Genomic DNA, 25507 nt, shown 5'->3' on the forward strand with positions numbered 1-25507 from the left:
TGTCTGTTTTGTTTGCTGCTTTTCCCTTTAGAGGAGTGACTGGCACAGAGAAGAAAACTTAATAAATATTTGTAGAAATATAAGATAGCACATGAAAGCCGATGACGTCAGCAGGGTCTTCTGATAATGAAAGATGAGCACTAAATCCAGTCATTGTCTGAAGCAATCTGAGAACAGAAGAATCAGTCTGAGCTGTCTGGTGAAAAGGGTTGTGCTTTTCTCTTGTGTATTTCAGACAGCACAACATGCTCAGAGGCCATGGAGTTAGAAGAAATGTGTTCCCTTGGAGAAATCACAGGAATAAATCCTCAGAGGGCATACTGTGAAATAATGACAAAGACATAATGACTGTGAAAGAAATCAAGTGGGAGAGTTAAGTAGGAAAAGGAACATGCCGGGCATCCAAGCTACTGAAGTCTGGGCATTCATTGCATGCAGTGGGAATAAGGGAATCAGCCAAGCAAACATTTTAAGCCAAGGAGTAGCCTTATCACATATAAAGTTTTGAGTGACCAGAAATGCTGTGCAATCAAAGATGATGTGGAGGAGAGGCAGGTTTGAAAGGAAGATCTTCTAGGGACCAGCTCTTGTACTTAGGAGAAGGGATGATCATGTTTTTAAATATTTTATTTCTATACAAATTCACGTTTTTAAAAGTTTTCTTAAATAGACCTATATAACTTGTGATAAGAAAATAGAATGCTTTATGGGGCAACTGGGTGGCTCAGTCAGTTAAGCATCCAACTCTTGATCTTGGCTCAGGTCATGATCTCATGGGTCGTGAGCTCTGTGCTGGGCTCACATGGGGCTCTGTGCTGACAGCACAGATCCTGTTTGGGATTCTCTCTCGCTGCCTCTTCCCCGATCATGCTCTCTCTTTCTCTCTCTCAAAATAAATAAATAAACATTTAAAAAAAAGAAAATAGATACTTTAGTTTTAAATAATGCACAGGTTTAAATTTTAAAAAAATTCCTAGAAATAAGGAAAACATGAAAATGGTGCTATATAAGTAAATATCTTGGAGGGATAATACTAAAATAGTAAAACATTTTCTTGAAATGAGATATTCTCATTAGTCTCAGATTAATGACAATAAAGGCTTCTTATAGCATTTCTTGTGGGTTGAGTTTCTTCACGTTACATTTACTTCCCTTTACTTGTTTGCTGATTGATGTGTGTGTGCAAGAGACAAGAGAGACAGAAAGGGAGAGTAAGCAAGAGGGAATGTTCTGCTTTAAGTTAAGGTTATTTTTCTCCTGTTCTTATTTCATTGGCTCCTATGCTGCTGGTAACACTTTGGTGCTTAAAAAAATGAACTCACCAATCTGTGCTACCAGGGAAGAGTCCATAAATTGTTGTCCTGAATTCCCGTGGTAACTTACAGGAAAATTTTTCATGTCCAGTGCCCTTGATGTCCTGCAAATGATGGAAAAGAATATTTTCAAATCACCTGCATCAGGAATCCATTTAGATGGTACCTACTCTACAAAAGGAAAATTGATAGCATCTACATGACAAATCTGAAGAGAACCTGGGAGAAGCTTCTGCGGGGAGGCAACATTGTTGCCATTGAAACCCCAGCTGATGTCAGGGTCATATGCTTTAGGGATACTGGTTGGTGAGCTGTGCTGCATTTGGCTGCTGCCCTGTGGCCGCTCCTATTGCTGGAACCTTCTCTAGCTCGATCTAGGCAGTTCACTTCTGGAACCTTCAGTACCCTCATCCAGGGAGCCTTCAGAGAGCCGAGACTTCCGGTGGTTACTGATCCCAGGGCTGACCACTAGCCTCTCCTAAATTAACCAGCCTGTCATTGCTCTGTGTGATACAAACTCTCCTCTGCGCTGCGTGGTCATTGCCATTGCCACCCCCTGCAACTTGTTAGCAAAGGAAGCTCACTCAGTGGCCTTGATGAGGGGCAGCCGGGCAGGGAGTTTCTGCACCTGCGTGCTCCAGATCTCGCGGGAACACCGACGGGAGATCACACCTGATCCCTATTTCTGCAGACGTCTTGGGGAGATTGAGAAGCAAGAACCAGCTGCTGCTGCAAAGACTGTGACCGAGGAGGAAGGTCGGGTGGGTGGACTGCTCCAGTTCCCGAGGTTCCTGCTGCTCAACCTTAGGTTGCAGACTGGCCTGAAGGTAGGCGGTTCCCGTCTGTGCCCAGGAAGCAGTGCCCTGCTCCGGCCCGGGGCCGGTGAGGGGCGGGGGGGATGTTTGCAGCTCCCCCTGCGGGGGCCTCTGCACGGGTAGGGACGGCCGGCTAGTATCTTATGCTGTTTTTCCACTGACTCTTAAAACAGAAAATAGAAATGAGGTTGAAGAAAAGTACACGATTTCTAAAACAAACAAACAAACAAAAAACAATGACAAAACACCCCACAAAACACAACATACACACACACACACACACACACACAGTCTCTCTCTCTCTCTCTCTCTCTCTCAAACCATATGGCCCCTCTAGCAATTTTCAGTGGTCAGTATGAATTGTTAGAGAAATCCCCCTTCCCCAAACTCCCTGTTTATCGGGCCACTTCTCAGCGAAGCGTTTTATAGCTGTGAAATCATTCCGATTAGAAAAAAGTCTCCCTCAACATTTGGGTTTAGAATTTTAGGCCCAGCATGTATGAGTACTTGAAATGATTGTGTGTATTTATTCGCTCTGTTGCTTGGCGGTTAGGTTTCAGGTCATCCCGTCTCCCTTTTCTAGAATAGGGGATGCTTTCAGGCTTTGTTTTACCCTTGTCCATAGAAGAGCGCCTGGTATGAAGTACCTGTTCCCGTGAGTAGGTTTTGGCTGCCTGCATTACTATTTTGATATTGGAAAATGGCCTTTGAAAATAGTTGTTTTGAAACAAAGCTATGAGTTTATTATGTGGGCCTCAAAGTGTAGAAAAGTAATAGTAACTGCCAGAAAAGAGAATCCTCAAGGAATACAGATTAAGGCAGTGCTTTCTCCTTACGTGTGGAAGCTTAGAAAGCATTTCCAGGGTTTCAGCTCTTCTATTTGACAAACTTCGTGAATAACCTTCCCCCATTAAGCAAACCTGGTAACCATTGTAATCCCGTTGTGCTCATCTATACAATAAAGGGATTGAATTAAATCATCTTTCTGTGCTTGTAGGACCAGCTGGACAATAATGTGAGCTTGCAGTCATGTATTTATATTCTGGTTAAAATTTTCTTTTTGGGTCTATAACTTGGGGCCCAGTCTTTACCTTTTGGGGGTCTTTAGTTCCCTCATGGAGAAAGTGAGGGTATTTAAATACATGATGCAGTTCAGATATCTATGAAATTCTGTAACATTTATACTTCTTGAGTTATAGCAGTGTTTAAAGCCTTGAAAATGAATTAGTTGCACTGTCTTGCGTTTCAGTTTTTGTGGGATGAAAAAGGGAGCTAAACAATTTTGCAGTGCACATGTTCTCAGATCGTTGTAAATTTGGTTCATAATTCAAGAAACAGGGTGGTTTATGAGGTAAGAGGATGGTTTGAGGACAGTGAAAATTCAGAAGCCCTAAGAGGTTGGAAACTAAAAATTAGTACTGTTAAACCTTGGGTTCTTGTGTTTCTAATCCAGATACCCTGGTTTTCTCATTTTGAGACTATTAACAAAAGCACCTGTATTGATTTTTACTTGTCATTTAAATTGCAGGAGTCAAGACTTGAGAAGTTTTGCTGTGAAAGTCAGGAATTTAATCCATTGTAAAACCCCACTGATAAACTGTTTAGAAAAGAAGGTGATAGACACCAGGACTACTTTATTATAAGTCACAGATGGTTAATTTGATCTTGATTAACATTATAGTACAACCAAAACCCACAACTTTTTATTAGAGAACCTCTGGGATTATGAGAAGCTATGAGTCACAAATGCTTGTGAAAATTCCTAAACCCAAGGTTAGCAGGTATTTATTTCCCAGTTACAACAAATTATCTCCCCGTAGTATTGAAGAAAAATTTATACTTCTGTCTTTTTAAAGGTGAGTTTCTGGTTAAATCTCTTCACCAAAATGGACAGTGTACCTTTCTCTTACATTCAAAGGTTTGTTTAGTGATGACTGTGGAATTATAAACTGGATGATGTGAACATTTATTATTGGAAACAGCATTTTAAAATAATGGTTTTTATAGGAAACTTTGTTTACATATTTTTGTATATCATGCCTGCCATTGAGACTTTTTATAATCACAAAAATTTGAGGTAACTCACTGTCATTTTGCTATCATAGTTCTAATAATTTAGTATTGGACTGTGCAGAGTCCTTAAAATTAGGAATAAATAAAGGTATCTCTCTTTATATAAAGCTATCATAGAAGTAAGACAAGTAGTTCTTGATTAAATTTAAAATACAATGCAGAATTTTGATTATATCTGTAACAACCAGTTTTAGGAACAGATTTTTGCATCAAAACACAGTGAATGTAGATATAAAAACTTGAAAGAAAAAGTTGAACATTTGAAAAAAAGAGAAACTTAAATCTGAATATGGTGTCAAGACATTTTTTTGCTCGTTAGGGTCCCCCAATTTCTTTCTAAGAGTTGGAATAGTATTTATTTCTTTAGAAATATTTCAAAATTTATTGGAATTAGAAATTCATTTTATTACTTTCATTTTACCAGTGCTAAATAATATTTTCTTACATTATAACAATTATAATCAGCTAATCGTTTATTAATGGATGTCTCTATAGCATAATGGCAAAATACTATGGTAACTAAAACATTGATCCAAATAATTCATTCCAGATATATAAGGGTTACATGTTGACATCAATAGTTTAACTGAACTATATTATTTAAGTTTATAAATGGTGTATTTGTAATGCCTTCCTCAGGTCAACATGTTCTTGGCTCCCAAAAAATCTTCTGTGGTGTCTGTAAAGAATAGAGGTGCTTTATGTGAAGAAAACAAGTAACGATTACAGTAAATTCTTGTTTTATTGCCCTCACCAGAGGCCATTAGAAAAATTACCAGCTATAGCTGCCCCCCTTTGCTCAGAGGGTTCTTCCAGCCTGTACCTCTCACCTTCAAATTTACAAATTTATTTTTCATTCCTCACTCCTTTTCAATACCTTTGTTGGCTGATGTTCTATTCTCTTTAACCCCTTTAGATTGCCTTGGGTATTGGATTTTCTGCCTGGCTTTGATTTCTTCATAGGATGCTGTTCCTCAAATTAGTCCTTTGCACAAATGCTCTGATAGGTGACACCTAAGTCTGCCCCACACTCTCTGGATACTTCACCCCTGTTGATGACATTCATTTTTCTGGGAGTGAGCACCATGCATTATTATGAATTAGGCTTGCCATCGGTGATAAATTTAACCCTGAGTAACATTTAATAGAAAGAAAGCTCTTAGGCAAAAGAATATATTTTAAAGAAAGGGTGAATTTTGTGCATTATTTTCTCCTTAAATAAATGTATCAGAAAAAGAAGGTAAAGTCAGTATATTTTTAATGGTCGATGAAATATTAAACCATTACTTGCTACATACAGCTTGTTTTATTTTCTTCATTTCATAATCACAAAGTTAAATCAAAAGAGTAGAGTCTTTTGAGTGATATGTATAGAAAATATTTATTTAAGAAATTGACCTTATGCATTTGTGGCAGCTGGTTAAACAGTCTTTATGAAGCTGTTTTGTGTCTGGTATAAGGCCAACAGGGCTGGCAGTCAGAAAGAGAAGATGATAGTAAATAGGGTAGAGAACGGACAAACCGGGACCCATGAGGACAAAGTAAAACCTTACTCTGTTTCTAGGCCTACAACTTTGGTGATGAGAAGATCTTCTAGGAGCCCATGGTGTTCTTCACAGGACTAAAAACCACACGGCCCAGTGAGGATCCTACAGGACCTGGAGAAAGCCACAGGAGCTGTGGACTCGCTGGTGCCTCACAGTACCCTGGTGAGTCGGCAGATAGTGACAGTGTGTGCAAACTGCATCAGTGCTGGGTATTCTGAACTTTCAAGCATGAAGAACATAGCTACTGCTTTACCTCTGTCCACTGGTCTTGCATAAATTAGCTCTCGTGGCCTGCGTTAACTTGCAACCGTGCGTGGAGGCAATGTTGCGAAACATAATCCAGTTTAGCTAAGTTGACAGTCCACATCCACCCACTGTATGCACAGTTTGCTGTATAAATTTACATGGCCACAGACTGTGTGTGATCGTTTCTAGTGCGCTCCCCATTCTTGCCAATATTTGGTATTGTTCATTGGTTTTATCTATTTAGTGTAAAATTGTATCTCATTATTCATTGTGGTTTTAACTTGTATTTCCCCGATTAATGAGAAGTGAACATACATGCATACGCTTACTGACCACTTGTGTTTCCTCTTCTGTGGAAATGCCCATTCTTATCTCTTGGCTCATCTTTTATTAGATAATCTTCTGTTCACTGATAGGGTAAAAAACTTCATGTAATCCTATTATTAACTCTTTGTTGATATTTTATTTGCGAGTATCTTTTCCTAATTTGTGGTTTGTCTTTTCATTTTTAAAAGGTGTCCTTTAATGGATGTATGTCTTTCTTGATTTTGCAGTGGTGAATTTTTTGAGTTATTAATATCATTATTTTCTGTGTTTTGTTTAGGGAATCCTTCCCTATACCAAGGCTATAAAACATTCTAAAAGTTTCACACATTTATGTCATATTTCTTGTTTAACTACTTGCTGAGAGAATTCAATTACCATTGCCGTTGTTTCTCCTGTATGGATAACCAGTTGTCCTAACACTAAATATTGAAAAGTTGTTCCCTTCTCACTAATCTACAAATGTTATATATTAAGTTTCCATATAGGTTAGATCTGTTTGGAGAGCTTTATGTAAATTACTCTTAGCTTTATAGTAAGCCTTGATAATACTTCTTTGGGAGTACTTTGGTTATTAGTGGATGTGAGGTCTTTCAAATAAATTTTCAAGTTATGAGTAACTAAAGGATTGTATTATATTGTTTTATTCAAGTTACAGTAAATGTGTAAGTCGGTTTGAGTTGAACAAATATATTTTTTACAGTGTCTGATTTTCACACATGAAATTTCTTCTCCAGTTTTAATCTTCTAATATCTTATGCAAAATTTTATAATCTGTTGGTAGAAAGTTCTTGTCTAATTTTCTTAGGGTTATTTCTAGGTAGCAAATAGACTTTTTTTATTAAAGACGACTGCATCAAATAATTAAAGAATTTATCAAGTATTTTTTTAATATTTTTTCTCTAGATTATGTTTGGTTTATAACAGAATTATGTATCTCAAATAATGATAGATATTTTTTTATTTCCATTTATTATGTCTTTTTTTCTGGCCTAATTATACTGTCTCGGGCCTTTACTACAATTTTTAAAATTATTTTTTTGTGGTAAAACACATAAAATTTATCATCTTAACCATTTTTAAGTATAAAGTACACTAGTGTTAATTATGCCCATTGTTGTGTAGCAAATCTCTATAAATTTGTCATCTTGTAAAACTGAAATTCTATATGTATATAGCAACTTTCTGTTTTTTTTCTTTCCCCTACAGTCCCTGGCAAACACCGTTCTACTTTTCTGTTTCTAAGGGTTTGACTCCTTTAAATATTTCATATAAGTGGAATCATGTAGTGTTAGTCTTCTTGGAATTGGTTGCTTTTACTCGGCAAGTGTCCTCAAGGTTTATCCATGTTGTAACATATAAGATTTCCTTCTGTTTAAAGGCTGAATAATATTTCATTGGATGTACGTACTACATCTTATTATTCATTTGTTGATGGACATTTGGTTTGGTTCTACGTCTTGGCTGTTGTGGATAAGGTTGCAATAAACGTGGGTGTGCAAATATCTCAGATCCTGTTTTTAATTGAGGAATGGAGTTGCTAGATCATATGATAGTTCCATTTTTAATATTTTGGGGATCCTCCGTACTATTTTCCATAAGAGTTGCACAGTATTACACCCCCATCAACAGTAATTCTAAATTCCCCACTACCTTGCCAATGGTTGTTAATTAATTAATTAATTTATTTATTTATTGACAGCAGCCATCCTATTGGGTGTTAGGTGATACGTAATTGTGGTTGTGTTTTCCTGGTGATCAGGGATACCAAACATCTTTTCATATGCGTGGTGGTCATTTTGATACCTTCTTTGGAAAAATGTCTGTTCAAGTCCTTTGCCTATTTTCAAATTGGATAATTTGTGGGTTTATGTTAATTGATATGAATTTTTTATATATTCTAGATATAAAACAGCATATGAACATATGATTGCAAATATTTTCTATAGTTCCACAGGTTATTTTTCATTCTGCTGATTATTTCTTTTGTTGCACAGAAGTTAAGTTTGATCTATTCCATTTATGTATTTTTCTTTTGTGGCCTGTGTTTTTGGTGTCGTTTACAAGAAATTGTTGCCAAATTCAGTGTCCTGCAGGTGTTTCTCTGTTTTCTTATAGAAGTTTTGTAGTGTCAGGTCTTATGTTTAAGTCTATAAATGATTTTGAGTTAATTTTTTTATATGGTGTAAGACAAGGGTCCAATTTCATTCTTTTGCATGTAGATATCTAAGTTCTCCATCACCATTTGTAGAATAGACTATCCTTTTTCCATGTATAGTTTGTCACACTTCTCAATGATCGTTTAACCATAAATGTGAGAATTTATTTGTGGACTTTCTATTCTGTTCTATTGATCAATGTGGGTTTTTTTAATGCTAGTACCGTTCTGTTTGGATAACCATAGCTGTATAGTACATTTTGAAATTAGGATGTGTGAGGTTTCCAGTTTTGTTTTTCTTAAGAGTTTTTTTTTTAATTTTCTTGGCTATTCATGGTCTTTTGTGGTTCCATATGAATTTTAGAATTTTTTCAGTTTCTGCAAAAAGATGCCATAAAGTTTTGATAGTTGCATTGAATGTGTAGATCATTTTAGGTAGTGTGGATAATTTAACAATATTAAGTGTTCTGATCCATAATATGGAATATCTTTCCATTTATTTGTGTATTTAATGACTTTCAGTAATGTTTTTTTTTAGTTTTCAACATACTGGTCTTTCATCTTCTTGGTTAAGTTCATTCTTAAGTATTGTATTGGCACTACTAATGGAATTTAAACAAAAAATTCTTCCATAAATTGTTTGTTGTTAGTGTGTAGAAATGCCATTAATTTTTGCTTGAGTTAATTAGTTTTAACTGTGTGTGTGTGTGTGTGTGTGTGTGTAATCTTTAGGATATTCTACATACACAATATCATGTCCTCTGTGAACACAAATAATTTTACTTCTTCCTTTCTGTTTTAGATCCATTTATTCGTTTTATTGCCTAATTATTTGGGCTAGGACTTCCATCACTATGTTGAAGAGAAGTGGTAATTTATTCAAGAAATAAATTCCTCTTGTTTACGGTGATTAATACTTTCGATGTGTGGTTGATTGAGTTTTCTAGTATTTTATTGAAGATTTTTGTGTCATTATTCATCAGGGATATTGTAGTTATCTTTTTCTTATAATATCTTTGTTTGACTTTGGTATCAGGGTAATGTTGGCCTAGTAAAATGATTTTTGAAGTGTTATATTCCCTTTAAGTTTTTCAAGGATTGATGTTAATTCCTTTTTAAATGTTTTGTAGAATTCTCTAGGGAAGCCATCTGGTCCTGGGCTTTTCATTAATTTTTCCTCTCCCATTTGATTTATATGGACATCCATAACTGGAAAAAAAAAGTGCCTCTGTACGGCCTCCCGAGACACCTGAGAGATTCATCCATCTGTGCACTTACTAGAGAGTGGACTGGACTGTGGAGGAGGTGGTGGAATTAGGAGCAGCAGAGGCAGTGATGACAGAAAAGGCAGTGAACCAACGCAACTACACAAGGAGGTGTAGAGGAAAGGCACTGAGTAGGGGTCTGCCTGACTGTAGGTGCTGCAGTTGCAGCTGGAGACCATAGTGAGGAGGGGGAAGGAAAGGAAAGGGAAGTAGACAGACAGAGAAGACTGCAGAAGGGCATCTCCTGCTGTCTGCTCTGGGAGGCAAAAGGATGAGCCATAGTTCTTAGGGACCCCCTTTCCCACCTGAGGGTACCCGCTAATGGGCCTTGGGAACAGCCAATGCCTCAAGCCATTGGTACACATACCTCCCCCACTCTGCCATCATGTCCCCCCCCTTTTTTTTCTTTTAAATGTGTGTATGTACTCAGTAAGAGGAAGCAGAGACTTCTGTGACAGGTCACCTTCTGGAAAACAAAAGGAAGGCTCTTCACTACCAACTTGTTGAACTGTTAGAATCAAAGTAAACAAAAAGTTGACTAAGTAAGAAAGGTGTTTGCTTCTTGAAATGCAGTGGCAGAGGCACTTCTCATCAAATACCATGAAAAATCATAATACGGATCACAAAAATAAAATTTCCAGCAGTTGAACCCAAAGGCGCAGAATATTATGCTCTAACATAAAAAAATTTTAAATTGTTGTTAAGAAAAAAATTAACGAGACACAAGGAAAGTCCTAAAGGCAATACAGTGATCTCAGGAATAAAACTGATGAACAGAAGGAGTATTTTACCAGAGAGATTAAAATCCTAAGAAAGAACTAAACAAACTTGACAGCTGAAGAACTTGATAAATGAGGTAAAGAATGTGTTAGAATGCATTGGAAATAGAGCAGATCATATGGAAGAAAGATAGCAAGCTCAAGCATAGAAACAGAAAAATAGTTGAAGTGAAAAAGGAGAGAACTAAGATTTAAAAAAAATATTTTTAAATGTTTCTTTTTCAGAGAGAGACAGAATACAAGTGGGGGAGGGGCAGAGAGAGAGGGGGACACAGAATCTGAAACAGGCTCCAGGCTATGAGCTGTCAGCACAGAGCCTGACGTGGGGCTCAAACTCACAGGCGATGAGACCATGACTTGAGCTGAAGTTGGACACTCAACCGACTGAGCCACCCAGGCACCCTGAGAACTAAGATTTTTTAAAAGTGAAGGAACATTAGAATTGTCTGGCTCCATTAGAAAAGCCAATATAGGAGTAATGGGTATCCCAGAAGAAGATGGGAGGGCAAAGGGAGCAGAGATCATATTTAAAGAAATAATGGTTGAGAACTTCCCAAACCTGGAGAAGATATGTAAGTCCATGAGGCTAATGGAACACCTTATTGTCTCAATGTAAAAAGACTTTTACACTATAACTGCCAAAATTCAAAGATAAATAATTTTAAAATCAGCCTAGGAAAAAAAGACAGTAACCTACAAAGGTGTGCCTATTAGCAGGTTTCTCGACCAAAACTCTAGAGGCCAGGAGGGAATAGAATGATATCTTAAAAGTATTAAAAGTATTAAAAGATCAAAACTGCTAGCCAAGAATATTCTATTTGGCAAAGTTATCCTTCATATATGAAGGAGAAATAAAGGCTTTACCAGACAAAAAAACAAAAACAAAAACAAAAACAAGCTGAGGAGTTCACCATTACTAGACCTGCCTTTGAACAAATGTTGAAAGGAGCTCTGTAAGCTGAAATATGACGGAAGTACACAAAACTTTGATTAAAGTGATTAGTAGTCAGAATTAGAATATTTTGACTCTTTAACTCTTTTTTAAAAATAGTATATTAGCGGCGGGGCACCTGAGTGGCTCAGTTGGTTAAGCCTCTGGTTTGGGCTCAGGTCATGATCTTGTGGTTGGTGGATTAGAACCCTACATGGGGCTCTGTGTTGACAGCTCAGAGCCTGGAGCCTGCTTTGGATTCTGTATCTCTCTCTCTGCCCCTCCCCCGCTCGCAATCTGTCTCTTGGTCTCCCTCTCTCTCAAAAATAAATAATAAACATTACAAATATTTAAAAAAAATTAAAAATAAAGGAGGGGCACCTGGGTGGCTCAGTCGTTGAGTATCTGACTCTTGATTTTAGCTTAGATCATGATCTCACAGTGCCATCTGACTGAGCCCTGTGTCAGGATCCACACTTGCATGGAGCCTGCTTGGTGTTGTCTCTGTCCCTCTACCCCCTCCCCCTCCCCCTCCCCCTCCCCCTCCCCCTCCCCCTCCCCCTCCCCCTCCCCCTCCCCCCTCCCCCCTCCCCCCTCCCCCTCCCCCTCCCCCCTCCCCCTCCCCCTCCCCTCCCCTCCCCCTCCCCCTCCCCCTCCCCCCCCCCCCCCTCTGCCTCTTCTCCACTCATGCACACACACACACACACATACACACTGTCTCACAAAATAAATAAACATAAATACATAAATATTAAAAAATAAAAGACATCAGAAATAACTACAACTTCCTTACAGAATCACAGCATAAAAGAGGTAACTTGTGACATCAAAAATATGAAAAGAGAAGAGTAGAAGGATAGGATCTTTATAGGTGAGTGAAGATTAAATTTCTATCAGAATAAAAAAGACTTTTATCTATAAGATGTTTTATGTAAAATTCAGGGTAACCATGAAGCAAAAATCTAGAGGAGAGACAGGAGACTTTTTTTTTTTTTTGGTGCAAAAGTGATATTATTGAAGCACAGGGACAGGACCTGTGGGTAAAAAGAGCTGTATTGGAGTTGTGAAGATTGTTTATATACTGTGGGGTAGGGGGAGGTGAAGGCCAAAGGGAGGCCTCTGAAAGGACTTTCATATGCTAAGGAAGATTCATAAAATACTGGAGGCCTTATTATTCTCAAGGTAAGGTTGTTTTCTCTCTAGAGAGCTTTAACAGTAAGACCTTAAAAAAAAAAAAAAGCCTGAGCAAATCACCACGGAAAACCTCCAACGTACACAAGCTAGGCTAAGATAGAGGGGAAATGACAATGGAACAAAATAGCCAAAGGAAAAAGATAAAATGGCACTAGTAAACCCTTACATATTAATAATCACTATAAATGTAAAAAGATTGAACTCACCAATCAAAAGGCACAGAGAGCCTGGATGGATTAAAACAACAACAACAAAACAACCCTAAACAACCAAAAAACAAACAAAAAAAAACAAGACCCAAATATATGCTGCCTACAGGAGACTCATTTCATTTCTAAAGACTCACATATGCTGAAAGTAAAAGGATGGACGATGAATTTCCAAGCAAACAGAAATGGAAAGAACGCGGCCAAAGCTACTTACATTAGACAAAAGAGACTTCAAGCCAAGAAGTGTAAAAAGAGACAAAGAAGGTCATTATATAAAGATGAAAGGAGTCAGTATATCAGGAAAATATAACAATTATAAATACTCCCAACACCCAAGTACCAAAATGTATTAAGCAGTTAATAACAGGTCTTAAGGGAGAAGTGGACAACAATACAAGAGATTTCAATACCCTACTATCAGTAATGGATAGATTGTCCAGACCAAAAATCAACAAGTAAAGTTTGGAATTGAGCCACATTTTAGAAAATGGACACACACTTCTAAACCACCATTGACTCAATAATTCAAAAGGGAAATAAAAAAAGTATCTCAAATGAAAATGAAAGTGCAATATATCAAATACTGTGGTGCAGCAGAAGCAGTTCTGAGAGGAAAGTTTATGGCAATAAACATATGTTAGGAAATTAGAAAGATCTCAAAGAATTTAACTTTACCTTTCAAGGAACTAGAAAAAGCAGAATAAGTACAAAGTTAGCAGAAGGAAGGAAATAATAAGGCCAAGAACAGGAATAAATAAGACAGAGACCAGAAAACCAATATAAAGGATCAAAAAACTAAACTCTGGTTCTTTGAACAAATAAACAAAATGGGTAAACCTTTAATTAGAAAAAGAAAAACGAAGACTTAAATAAAATTAGAAATGAAAAAGGAGACATTACAACTGATACTGTAGAAATACATAAAGCCATAAGAGATTACTATGAACATTTACATGCCAACAAATTACATAACTTAGAAGAAATGGATACGTTCTAGAAACATACAACCTACCAAGACTGAATCAGGAAGAAATAGAAAAACCAAACAGACCAGTAATGGTTGAACCAGTGATCAGTAAAAGATTGAATCAGTGTTTAAAAAAAAAACCTCCCAACACAGACACTCTGAGACCAGCTTCACTGAAGAATTCTACCAAATACATTTGAAGGATTAACACCAGTTCATTCTCAAACTCTTCCAAAATACTGAGGAGGAAAGAATACTCTCAAACTCATTTTGTGAAGCTAGGATTGCTTTGCTCCCCAAACCAGATAAGAGCACCACAAGAAAAGAAAACTGTAGATTAATATCCCTGGTGAATATAGATGCAAACTGAACTCAGGAACATGTTAAAAGGATTATATACCATGACCAAGTGGGTTTTATCCCTGGGATGCAAACATTGTTCAACATATGCAAATCAATGAATTTAATACACCACATCAATAAAATGAAAGATCAAAATCACATGATCATTTCAATAGTTACAGGAAAAGCATTTCACAAAATACCTTTCCCTGATAGAAACCCTTAATAGAGTGGTTATAGGGGGAATGCCCCTCAACATAATAAAGTACATTTGTGACAAAGCCATAGATAACATTAAACTTAACAGAGAGAAATTGAAAGTATTTTCTCTCAGATCAGTAACAAAGCAAGAATGCCCACTCTCACTATTCCTATTCAACATAGTGCTGAAAGTCCTAGCTAGAGCAGTTTGGCAAGATAAAGATATAAAAGGCATCCAAATCAGAAAGAAGCAAAATTGTCCTTATTTGCTGATATGATCCAATATTCAGAAAATCTCAAAAGAATCAGGCAAAAAACTATTGTAATTAATCAATTTCTGTAAAGTGTCAGGATACAAAACCAATATACAGAAATCGATTGCATTCCTTTACACCAATAATGAAGCATCTGTAAAAGAAAGAAAACCACCCCATTCATGATAGCATCAAAAACAATAAAATACATATGAATGAATTTAACAAAATAAGTGAAAGATTAGTACAAGGAAAAGTATAAAACTTTGCTGAAAGAAATTGAAGACCTAAATAAATGGAAAAACATCCCATGTTTATGGATCATAAGAATGCATATAATTAAAGTGGCTATATTACTCAAAACTGTCTACATATTTAGTTCAGTCCCCATCAAAATACCAAAGATATTCTTCACCAAACTGGAAGCAATCCAAAGATTTGTATGGAACCACAAAAGACCCCAAATAGCCCAAGCAATTCTGAGAAAAAAGAACAAAGCTAGAGGTATTACACTTCCAGATTTCAAACTGTACTATAAAGCCATAGTACCAAACACAGTGTGATGCTGGCACAAAAGTAGACACATTTACCAGTGGAACAGAAGAGGGAACCTAGGATTAAAGCCCAGCATATACAGTCAGCTATTTGACAAGGGAGTCAAGAGCATCCAATGGGGAAAGCATAGTCTCTTCAGTAAATGCATTGAGAAAACTGGAGAAACACATGTAGAACGTGAAATTGGACCCTTATCTCATACCACTCACAAAAATTAAAATGGATCAAAGATTTAAACTTACGACCCGATACCATAAAACTAAAAAATATAAGAAAGAAGTTCATTCATATACTGATTTTGGCAATAATTTTTTGGGGCATGATGCTAAAAGCACAAACAACAAAAGAAAAAATCAATAAATGGGACTACAGTAAATTTAAAACTTTTGCACAGCAAATTAAACACCACCATGAAAAGACAACCTATAGAATAGGAGAAAATGTTTGCAAATCTTGTATTAGAAAAGGGACTAACATCCAAAATATATAAAGGATTCATGTAACTCAAAAACAATAAACAATCGAAATAAAAATTGGGCAGAAGAACTAAATAGACATTTCTCCAAAGAGGACATCAAAATGGCCAACTTAAGGAGTGAGATAGTGCTTAGTGATCAGGACTAAGCCTTCTGTTGGCATAGATTGAATGTGTGGAATTAATTTAACAGACGACTTTGAAGAGTTTCTTTGTAGCAGACTGTGCTGAGAGTTGGAAATACCGCAGTAGCTGCAATTGACAAAAACCTGCCTGATAACTCAGAGATCTGGCCCACTCAGTGCTGGGTTTGGGGATTGTCAAGGATTAGCTTTCTAATCAGAAAGAAAACACGTTTTCACATTGTACTTCCTTTTAAATATCATCTTGGCAATGTTATGGACATCATGTAGAACATAATATTCTAAAAGTTTATTCTGATTGTAAAAACAATGCATACTGGCTGAAGAAGTATGGTCAAAAGAAAGTAAATATGACCAAATAATGTAACTTTCTAATATTAACTTTTATAGGCTAACATTTTGCCCCCCAAATTAACATAATTTTGAACATGTTGTCTTGCTGTCTGCTTTTTCTATTTTATATTTGAATAAATACAAAATTATTAGAACACCTACTGTGGAAATACTTAAAATATCCACAAGTATAAAAGATCCATTGGTTACAAGGTTACCATTCAAAGTTTAGCACTATTAATGTCTTATATATATTTTTTTGGTAACATTTATACACATAGTGTTTTAAAATTTGCCATATCTAGAAGTTAATGTCTTTATTTTCTCATTTAAGTTTCCATCCTTTGGTTATTCACTTATGCATTTCCCTAATTGAGGCTGGTATAATTTATAAAGTTGATTGTATAGATCTTGCTCTATAGTTCTGTTTTTCAAATGATAGATTTGTTGAACTGGAATATATTTGGGTGAATGAATCTGAGTTTTCGGTGCGTAAGTACACAATGTCTAACGGCTTTTCATAATATTCTTAAATTCTCAAAAGTAGTTTCTTGAGAAATTTGCATGCCTATGTTGTGCTAATAGTGGGTTGTAAAATCTTTTAGAATAATATTTCAGGCAAAATGGTTCTCTTTTTCTTATACTGAATGTCCTGTTTCTATTCGTAGTCTAAGTTTTTTCCAGTCTCTTAAGTAGCTATTAGAATTCTTCACTAGGATGAGGCTTTAAGGGAGCATTCTTTTCCCAGTATAAATGTCTAGCTTTGGGGTTGGCCAGTGCAGGTTATGGAATCAAAGCAAACCTGATAGTAGACTCTGATGTGCACTCAGGTTGACGGGATGGGTAGACCATGAGTTCTACCCACATTCGAATTTTGGCGTTACGTCCTACCAGATGTGTAACCTTGGCTCTCTGTGTATCAGTTTTCTCATAGGATATTACACTTATTGTACTTTTCACCTATAAAATTTCTATTTGATTCTTTTTTATATTTTTTTCTTTCTTCAGATTGTCTATTTTTTGAGACGTCGTTCTCCTGGTTTCCTTCAGTTGTTTGTCTATGGTGTCCTTTGGCTCTTTGAGCATCTTCATAGGTCATGAGGAGATGTTTTACAGATGATGTTAAGAGAAAAAAATGATAATATATGTGAAGCATTTACAGTAATTCTTGGCTCATCTATAGTAAGCTCTCAGTAAATACCAGCTTATTATTATGTAGGTTGCTCTGACCCACTCTTGGCTTCGGTAACATAAAAATTTTTTAAGTAATAACCTGAGGAATGTTCTTGCAAAATTCCTGTCAATGAGGTTACCATTGTTATGTTTAGTTTTATGTTTTTCTGTCACTGATGCTTATAAAATGAATCAGTAGCATATAAAACTCCTTACAGAAACCAGTAAAAACTCTTCTCATAATGGTGCGGCAAGGCTAGTCTTTTTACAATGCCATGGTAAAGGAAATTGATACTGGCACAAGATGAGAGATGGAACAACAAAAACAAACTTAGAATCACTCAAAGAGTCATAAATCAATGGAGAAGAGAATCCTTCTTCTGTCATTCTCTGGAATACTTGTTAACCAAATGACAAAGCTTCCTACCCAGTCAAAACAATTTAAATTCTTACCTTGAAGGGGAGGGAGTTAAGATGACAGAGAAGTAGTGGGACCCTGGGCTCTCCTCACCCCTCAAACACAGCTGTATTGAGGTCAGATCACTTGAAATTCCCAGGAAACTGATGGGAGGACTGGCAGAATGATCTTCATGTTGTCAGGTGACCGCATAACAGGTATGAGAGGTTCTATTCTGGAGGAATGGAGCAAGTCCAAGTGGTGCTAGATGATTTAAAATTTTGAGTTTTAAATCCTAGTCATGTGCCAAAGATAAAATGCAGGAGGACTGTGGCATAGGGCATGCTGACTGCTCTCACCATTCTTTGAGGGCTTCCTGAAGAGTAGGGGGTAAGAGATGCCCTGTCTGGGGGGGGGCGGTGCCTTTTCCCCCCAGTACCAATATGGTGGGACTTCAGAGAGCAACACAGTGGCCCCCAGTGGAGGCAGGACCCGCCTACACCAAACCCACCCCACTGTGCCTGGCAACTGCATGTTTACTGGGCCGGGTCTGACTGACGATGAGTCAGTGCAGTGGGCCTGTCCTCCAGAAGACCAGCCCAGGCAGCACCCCACGTGCACCAAGTGTACTGGTAATCGAGTTCTTCAGAACAACATCTGCAGTTCTGATGGAAATAGGACCAGGCTTACTTGTTCTTTTTTTCCTCCTTTGGAATCAAGCTTATGGTTTTTTGTTGGTTTGATAATTTGCTTTTTCATTTCCTTTTCTCTTGTTTTTTGGATCAGGCTTCTTCTTTTCCTTTTTAGATTTTATCTTTTCTTTTTCTTTGGATTCAGGCTTACAGTTTTTTTATTGTTTTGGTTTTTTTTTTTTTGTTGTTCCTTTTCCGTTTCTCTCTCTTTTTTTTTTCTTTTGATCAGGCTTTTTTGTCTCTTTTTCTTTCCTCCCCCCACCCACCTTTATTTCCAGGCTTATTTTAACAAATAAATCAAAGCACACCTAATTAAAGATCCAAACGCTCCCCACTGAAAGCAAGGAGGAGCTCTGCAGAAGACTGACCAGTGGAAAAGAGTAGCCAAAATGCAACAGCAGAGGGCACACAACATATACTAGAAACATTTATGGAAATACCAGACCCTGGACAGTGTATGATCCCTTTTTACTGTAGCAGTACTCTCAAGTGCAGGAAACATGACAAGCTTTCAAAACATGCAAAAGAAAGAAACTTAGCCAAAATGACAAGATGAAGGATTTCTCCACCAAAAGAAAGGTCAGGAAGAAATCACTGCCAGGGACTAATTCAAAACAGATAGAAGCAATATATCTGAACAAGAATTTAGAACAACAGTCATAAGACTACTAGCTGAGCTTGAAAAGAGCATAGAAGACACCAGATAAATCCTTTCTGCAGAGATCAAAGGCCTAAAAACTAGTCAGGCTGAAATAAAAAATGCTACAAATGAGATGTAAAACCACCCGGATATAGTTACAACAAGGATTGAAGAAACAGAGAGAATAGGTGATACAGAAAATAAAATTCCATAAAATAATGAAGCTGAAAACAAGAGAGAAAGAAAACTATCAGATCATGAAGGTAGACTTAGGGAACTCAGTGATTCTATAAAACAAAACAATATCCATATATAGGAATCCCAGGAGAAAAAGGCTGGGGAAAAGGGGCAGAGGGTTTATTTGCACAAATTATAGCTGAGAACTTTCCTAATGTAGGGAAAGGAACAGGCATTCAAGTCCAAGAGGCACAAAGAACTCCCCTCAAAATCAACAAAAACAGGTCAACACCACAACATATCGTATTGAAACTTGCAAAATACAAAGATAAAGAATTCTGAAAGCAGCTAGGGACAAATGGGGCTTAACCTACAAGGGTACACACATAAGGTTAGCAGCAGATCTGTCCACTGAAACCTAGCAGGCCAGAAGGGAGTTGCAGAAAATATTTCACGTGCTAAATGGGAAAAATATGCAGCTAAGAATTCTTTATCCAGCAAGACCGTCATTCAGAATAGAAGGAGAGATAAAGAGTTTCCCAGACAAAAACGAAAGGAGTTCATGAGCACTAAACCACTAAAGAAATTTTAATCAGCGCTCTTTGAGTGGAGGAAACAAAGAAGTAAAAGCAACAAAGACTAGAAGGGACCAGAGAACATCCCCAGAAATACCAATTCTACAGGTAACGTTAATTTTCAGATCACAAGGCTATGATACTTGAAGTCAACCACAAGAAAAAATTTGGAAAGATCTCAAATGTTAAAGAACATCCTACCAAAGAGTGAATGAGTTAACCAGGAAATTAAAGAAGATATTTACAAAATACATGGAAATGAAAACACGACAGTCCAAAACCTTTGGGATGCAGCAAAGGCAGTCCTAAGGGGGAAGTTTATTGTAATTCAGGCCTATTTCAAGAAGTAAGAAAGCTCCCAAATACATAACTTAACCTTACACCTAAAGGACCTAGAAAAGGAACAGCAAGTAAAGCCTAATGCTAGCAGAAGAAGGGATATAATAAAGATGAGAGAAGAAATAAATGATATAGAAACAAAAAAACCCAAGAGAACAGATCAATAAAACTAAGAACTGGTTCTTTGAAAGAATTAACAAATTGATAACCCCTAGCCATACTTAGCAAAAAGAAAAGAAAAGAGAAAGGACCCAAATAGATAAATTAACAAAGGAAAGAGGAGAGATCACAACCAGCACCATAGAGATACAAACAATTACAAGAGAATACTATGAAAAATTATATGCCAACAAACTGGGTAATGTGGAAGAAATGGACAAATTCAAAGATACTCATGAAACAGGAAGAAATAGAAAATTTGAACAGACCCATAACCAGGAAAGAAATTGAATGAATAATCAAATATCTCCCAACAAATAGGAGTCCTGGGCCAGATAGCTTCCCAGGGGAATTCTACCAGACATTTGAAGAAGAGTTAGTACCTATTGTGTTGAAGCTGTTCCAAAAAATAGATATGGAAGGAAAACTTCCAGGCCAATATCCCTAATGAACATGGATGCAGAAATTCTCAGCAAGGCACTAGTAAATCGAATTCAACAGTACATTGAAAGAATTATTCACCATGATCAAGTGTGACTTATTCCTGGGCTGCAGGGCCCATTCAGTATTTACAAACCATTGTGACACAGTACTTTAATAAAAGAAAGCATAAGAATCATAGGGTCTTGTCAATAGATGCAGAACAAGCATTTGACAAAATACAGCATCCATTCTTGATAAAAACCTTTAATGAAGTAGGGATAGATGGGACATACCTCAATTTTGTAAAGGCCATATATGAAAGACCCACAGCTAATATCATCCTCAGGAAAAACTGAGAGCCTTTCCCCTACAGTCAGGGACAAGACAAGGATGTCCATTCTCACAATTACTATTTACCATAGTATTGGAAGTCTTAGCCTTAGGAATCCGAAAACAAAAAATAAAGAGCATACAAATTGGCAAGGGAAAAGTGAAACTTTCACTATTTGCAGATGATGTGATACTCTATGTAGAGAACCCAAAAAACTCCATCAAAAATTTGCTAGAACTAATACATGAATTCATCAAAGTCACAGGATAGAAATGTGCAGAAATCTGTTGCATTTGTATACACCAGTCATGAAGAAGCAGACAAAGAAATCAAAGAATCAATATTATTTGCAGTGGCACCAAAAAGAATAAGATACCTAGGAATAAACCTAACTAAAGAGCTAAAAGATCTGTACCCTGAAAACTATAGAATGTCTATGAAAGAAAGTGAACACAGAGAAATGGAAAAATATTCCATGCTCATGGATTAGAAGAACGGACATTGTTAAAATGTCTGTACTACCCAAAGCAATCTACACATTTAATGTAATCCCTCTCAAAATACCACTTCACTTTTCTCAGAGCTATGACAAACAATCCTAAAATCTGTACTGAACCACAAAAGACCCTGGATAGCCAAAGCAATCCTGGAAAAGAAAACGAAACTGGAGGCATCACGATTCCACATTTCAAGATATATTACCAAGCTGTAGTCATCAAGACAGTATGGTATTAGCACAGCAATAGATACATATATCAATGGAACAGAATAGAAAACCCAGAAATGGACCCACGGTCAAATGGTCAACTAATCTTTGACAAAGCAGGAAAGAATATCGAATGGAAAAAAGACAGTCTCTTAAACAAATGGCATTGGGAAAACTGAAGAGTGACATGAAGAAGAATGAAACTGGACCGCTTTTTTACACTATACACAAAAATAAACTCACAATGGATGAAAGACCTAAATGTGAGATAGGAAACCATCAAAATCCTACAAGAGAAAACTGGCAGCAACCTCTTTGACCTTTTTGAGAAGGTGACTTCTTGACATGTTGCTGAAGGCAAGGGAAACAAAAACAAACATGAACTGTTGGGACTTCAAGACCACAAGCTTCTGCATAGTGAAGGAAACAGTCAACAGAACTAAAAGGAAGGCTAAGGAATGGGAGAAGATATTTGCAAACAGCATATCTGATAAAGGGATAGTATCCAAAATCTTTGAAGAACTTATCAAGCTCAACTTCCAAAAAACAAAGAACCTAGTTAAGAAACAGGCAGAAGACATGAATAGAGGCTTTTCTAAAGAAGACATCCAAATGGCTAACAGACACATGAAAAGATGTTCAACATCACTTATCATCAGGGAAGTACAAATCAGAACCACATTGAGATGTTTCCTCATCCCTGTCAGAATGGCTAAAATTAATAACATGAGAAACAGGTTTCTTGTGGCGAGGATGCAAAAAACAGGGGAACCCCCTTGCACTGTTGATGGGAATGCAAACTAGTATAGCCACTCTGGAGAACATTATGGAGGTTCCTCAAAAAAACTAAAAATAGAACTACTCTATGACCCTGCAATTGCACTATTAGGTATTTACCCAAAGGATACAAAGATAGAGATTTGAAGGGGTACATGCACCCCAGTGTTTATAGCAGCATTATCAACAATAGCCAAACTATGGAGAGAGCCCGAATGTCCATTGACTGATGAATGGATAAAGAAGAGGTCGTGTGTGTGTAGATACACACACACACACACACACACACACACACACACAGGAATATTACTCAGCCATCAAGAAGAATGAAATCTTGCCAGTTTCAGTGACATGGATGGAGCTAGAATGTATTATGCTAAGTGAAAAAGTCAATCAGAGAAAGAAAAATATTGTATAAGCTCATTAATAAGTAGAGTTTAATAAACAGAACAGATCAGGGTGCCTGGGTGGCTCTGTCGGTTAAACATCTGACTTTGGCTCAGGTCATGATCTCACGGTTCGTGAGTTTGAGACCCACATAGGGCTCTGTGCTGTAAGCTCAGAGCCTGGAGCCTGCTTTGGAGTCTGTGTTTCCCTTTGTCTCTGCCCCTCCCCTGCTTGCTCTCTGTCTCTCAAAAAGAAAGAAAGGGAGAGAGAGAAAGAAGGAGAAAGAGAAAGAAAGAAACAAACAAACAGATGAATATATGGGAAGGGGTGGTGTAAAAAAGAGGAGAGAGGGAAACAGACCACAAGAGATTCTTCACAATAGAAAACAAATTGATGGGTGATAGAGGCAGTGGAAGATGCGTTAGATGGTTGATGGGTATTAAGGAAGGTACTTGTGATGACTACTGGGTTTTGAATGTAAGTGATGAATCACTGAATTCTGCTCTTGAAACCAATATTGTACTGTATGTTAACTTACTAAAATTTAAATAAAAAAAATAATTTTTTACTTGAATTTATAAAGTTATTTAAATTTCTTAATGATCAAAGGGTTATATTTTTAAGTCTGCCAACATTTAGAATAAAGTTAAGCAAATTTTATCAAAATTTTCAAATGGATATTTTCTCAAGGTATAAAAAAATGTATTTTAAACTGTTTACATTTAACATAAACATAAAAAGTTTAACATTGAAAAACATTCGCTACAGATAAGACCATAATTAATGTCATTATTATATGCAAAACTCATAGAAATACATAAAGTATTTCTCTGTGATCAGCCAATTCTCAAAGAGAACTCACTCTAAATGGAAATAGTAGGTTAAACAGGAGATGAATTAGTTTCCAGATGTTGGGGTTTGCACATAGTCTAATTTAAGCTTCACAAAAACCATGCGAAGTACAAATAGGTTTCCATCGAATTGGTGAAGAGACTGAAACTAAGAGAGGTTCAGTACCTTGCCCACATCTACACTTTGGTAATAATAGCTAAGGCCACAGCCCTTCCCTATAAACGTATGTCAAATTCAGTCTCATTAATAATCTTATTAACACAAAGTTAAATAATTGTATGATACTTCTGTCTATTATAGAGTGTCAGCTTAAAAATATCAAAACTTGTATAGGTATGATAATGTCATTTATGAGTTAAAAAAGGAATACAAATATACATAAACATGAGATATACTTTTGAGTCCTTTTGTGCTATTAATGATTGTGAAGTTGACAACATGAAAAATTCTTCGATATAAATGTTAAGTTAAAAATAAGATATTAGGGGTTCCTGGGTGGCTCAGTTGGTTAAACGCCTTCCTCTTGATTTCATTTCAGGTCATGATCTCATGGTTTGTGGGTTCAAGCCCTTTTTTGGGCTTTGCTTGGGATTCTCTGTGTCTCTGTCTCTGCTCTTCCCCCACTTTCTTGCTGTCTGAAAACTAAATAAACATTAAAAAATAAGATATATAGAATTTATCCTGTAATCCCATCTAGCTTCAAAAAGAGTAGTGAACAAAAAATATTATAAAACAAACCATGTAGACGGTTATTCTTCATTCGTCTAATTCTCCAATTTCCCTGTCAGGCATTTGTTTTTTCCAAAGTGAAACTCTAAGTGTCAGTTTGAAAAAAGAATGTAAAAGCATGGGATGTATTTCTTAGATTAAAAAATAAATCTGTTAGTATTAATTTCTTTCCATCCCTTCCTTACCAAGGCAACGGGCTCTCTTTTCCAACTTGAAGTGTAATAAAGGCCACCTGGGTTATTTTCATATTCTCTGCCAACTGGCACAACAAGAATGTAGATTCGTATTTTCACTGGGGAATTGGGGGCAAGTGGTGACAATACTCCTTTATACCAGAGACAGTTTGCTGCTGTAACTCATGATTGTTTAAATTACTTCAACAGTGTAAATGTTGAAGTTACAAATTTTGACAACTCAGAATCCTTTGATATATAATTTGAATGTCATCAAGACTTACTAGCCAGTGAGTATAAATGACATATTAATAAGATCCTCAGTTTTATTGGTTTACTCACACCTATATTAAGCGGAAACTTAGTCTTCAGATGATTCTGAACGTGTCCAAGGAGTGCTCAGTAGTAACATGTGTGACCCAATTAAAGTGCTCTTGGAAAATTATATGGGAATTAAATATTTGCAGATTCATATAGAATACTAATGTTATTCTTTATAGGGTCCTAAATATGACTGCCTCATCCTTTTCATCCCTCATTTATTAAAACAGCCAGTATGGAAATATAAATTCTTCTTAGACAATTCTGTAATGTATAATTATCTTCTCTTTTTTTGCTAGCTATTTTTTCTTGGAGGAATTGCCCTTTTTAAAAGGTGTTTTCATCTACAGTGTTATGTTGTCAGATTGCCAGTTGTCATCTTTTATGAATGCTGTTCTATGACAACATACTTGTTTTTAAAAATGAATATGTCTTTCTGGACGCATACTTTGCCATTGAATTTTGATTATCTAAGTTTATAACACAACGGTGAAATTTGCTGCTAAGAGAAGTCCAAAGATTTATATAAAGA

The 25507-nt window shown here is 36.6% G+C and overlaps 1 long non-coding RNA gene across 2 annotated transcripts in view; it reads left to right on the top strand.

The window, feature by feature from the left end:
- Window positions 1-1446: 1446 nt before the first annotated feature.
- LOC113604705 (uncharacterized) overlaps window positions 1447-25507 on the top strand; it is a 219172-nt gene continuing 195111 nt past the window's right edge. For both annotated transcript variants that reach the window (XR_008295881.1, XR_008295882.1), the window contains exons 1-2: window positions 1447-2140; window positions 5766-5910. This is a non-coding gene — a long non-coding RNA (uncharacterized LOC113604705). The remainder of the gene's footprint in view (window positions 2141-5765; window positions 5911-25507) is intronic.

This window comes from Acinonyx jubatus, chromosome B1 (genome assembly GCF_027475565.1).
Source record: "Acinonyx jubatus isolate Ajub_Pintada_27869175 chromosome B1, VMU_Ajub_asm_v1.0, whole genome shotgun sequence".
NCBI lineage: Eukaryota > Metazoa > Chordata > Mammalia > Carnivora > Felidae > Acinonyx > Acinonyx jubatus.